The sequence below is a fragment of the Cherax quadricarinatus genome, chromosome 52, assembly GCF_038502225.1.
Source record: "Cherax quadricarinatus isolate ZL_2023a chromosome 52, ASM3850222v1, whole genome shotgun sequence".
Lineage (NCBI taxonomy): Eukaryota > Metazoa > Arthropoda > Malacostraca > Decapoda > Parastacidae > Cherax > Cherax quadricarinatus.
In genome coordinates this window covers 12,138,080-12,140,572 of record NC_091343.1, presented here as the reverse complement: position 1 = coordinate 12,140,572, position 2,493 = coordinate 12,138,080, and the positions used below count along the sequence as shown (strand labels likewise).

General features: G+C 47.5%; 1 protein-coding gene across 1 annotated transcript in view; it reads left to right on the top strand.

The window, feature by feature from the left end:
• The first annotated feature begins 629 nt into the window (after positions 1-629).
• LOC128696812 (phospholipase A2) overlaps positions 630-2,493 on the top strand; it is a 93,702-nt gene continuing 91,838 nt past the window's right edge. Inside the window, exon 1 of the mRNA XM_053788189.2 lies at positions 630-769. The gene's annotated coding sequence lies outside the window, so the exon portion shown is untranslated. The remainder of the gene's footprint in view (positions 770-2,493) is intronic.

Below are 2,493 nucleotides of genomic sequence, written 5' to 3'. Positions count from 1 at the left end.
GTGGCACGCTTCCAGCACTCGGTGGTCCACAACTCCGCAGTCTTTCCAGCATGTGGCGATGCACGGCTGTCCCAGCACTCTGTGGCCCCCAGCATGCTGTGGCCCCGAGCACGCGGTGGCCCCCAGCACGCGGTGACCCCCGCGTCAGTCGTGGCTGTGTGGGCGTGTAGCTGCACATCGATCGTGGTGAGGTAGGTGGCAGGACTCCGGACAGGGTGTGGATGACTCTCCCCAGCTGCTCCTTGAAACAATTGTGCCCCAGCTGCTGTCCCACCTGCTGCTCCAGCAGCACCTCCTGACCTCAGGCACCAGCTGACTCCTCATCCACAGTCTCGCCTCCAAGTTTAATTTGTGCATGTGAGGCACAGCGCCGGCGCTAGGGTCCTCCGCACCCTGCCACACTCTCTCTGCCTCGTCGTGTTTCATATTGTTAAGTCGCTGAGATAAATAATTTAGCTGATCTTTACCTTGGTTGAGAAGCTGGTGGACATTGAGGATATCTCAGACATTTTTGAGCGTGACTGATACCCGCAGTTGTGAAGAAGGATAACGAGGAGAGGATAGATGCATGAGGGACTGAAGTATGAGCAGAGACGTAAGAAGTGACAAAGTGAGCGAGGGAGGGATAAGAGCGCTGCTGGGGTGAGGTAACCTGGGCCAGTTAGGAAAGTCGACTCATTGGCCGACCATCCAAGCCACAGCAGGCAGCTCCTCAACACTCCCTGCCTCTCTCACTATTCTCACTCGCTTCTCTCACTCACGCCTCAAGGTAAGTCACTGCTCCTCAGCTCTCAGCTGTGCTGGCAACACCACCCATCAGACATTAAGTAGGACGGTATCATAGCCTGGCGAAGTTCCGTAATTCATGGCTCTTGGTTTTCAAACTCCATTTTGGTCTTGAACTGGGAGAAAAATCTCAACTAAACTAAGATTTCTTTAATTTGTCAAGATAAAATATATTTCTCAAGTAACTTGCCAGGTAGGGATACATATCATTATGAAATTTAGTTATTCACGTAATATGTAAGTACAGTACTTGAACGAAATGCAAAATATAATGGAGGTAGTGCATCGCAACCTCTGAACTCAGGCGCTACAAGTGGAACGTGAAATCTGGATCCCGTAGAGTTGTGGTGCTGTAGCTGATCAATACTCTGCTTGCTACATGTGTTGCAGCAAGGCTCGCTAAGTGCTTATAACCTGGCTTAAGCGACACTACAACTCGCTCCAAGCCAATACATTGCAGTGGCAACTAATTCATCACGAGTACCAAGTAAAGAATGATGCCAGAAGGAGCGTGACTAGTACCTGAAGTCAGTTACTGATCAGTCGGGCAGTGTCGCCTGAGTTGGACTGCGTGCTGCTAGCACCAACAACCTGATTGATCAGACCATCAACCAGGCTTGGATGCAGGGGCAATGACCCCAGAATCGACAACAGGTAGGTGTTGTCCACCGTAGATTTAATAGTGCAGTCCTAGTGCAGGATGGGAGGAGGTAAACACACAACACTGAGAGGTTTTTATCTCAGTATTTATATACTGATTGTTTATTATATTCGATGTTTTAGGGACTAAAACATTCATTATGTTAGTTCATATTGTGTACTAACAGTCCCTTTTAAAGCTGGCGAAATTGCTGACCTGCAAAATGTACAGAGAACTTTCACAGCTCGTATATACTCAGTTAAGCACCTAAATTACTGGGAGCAATTGAAGTTCCTAGAACTATACTCCTTAGAACGTATCTATTTTCATAATCTTCTTAGAATATATCTGTCTTCATAATCTACACCTGGAAGATATTGGAGGGATTGATACCAAACCTGAACACCGAAATTACTACTTAAGAACACGTGAGGCTTGGCAGACGATACAGTATACCTCAAATGAAAAGCAAAGGACCGATGAGTACAGTGAACATAAGAAGGAGTACTTACTGCAGCAGGCCTACTGTCCCATAAACCATACCACGGGTGGGGATAAAACCCGCGATCAGAGAGTCTCAAAACTCCAGACCGTCCCATGCTAGACAAGTTCAAGTCACACCCACTTAAGAAGGCAGGAGCACTGCTGCAAGCAGAGAGAGAGAGAGAGAAAGAGAGAGAGAGAGAGAGAGAGAGAGAGAGAGAGAGAGAACTCAATAAGTGTTAAGGAACCACGACTCTTCAGCACCCTCCCTTCATGCATAAGGGTGAATACCAAAAAAAAAAAAATCCCTAGCTGTCTTCAAGCGGGAACTTGACATATTCCTCAAAACAGTTCCTAATCAGCCGGGTTGTGGTGCATACATTGGATTGCAGGTGGCGGGCACTAACAGCTGGACCGACGAGACTAGCAACCAAGAGTCCTTGTCTTAGACCAGGTCGCGAGGACGGTGATCTCCGCAAGTGACCCTTGGTAAGGTAAGGCAACAGGTGAATTACATACTAAGTAATTCAGGTATGACTGGGCTAAACAGAATGGCTTGAACAATAATTAAGCCAAAAAGTGAA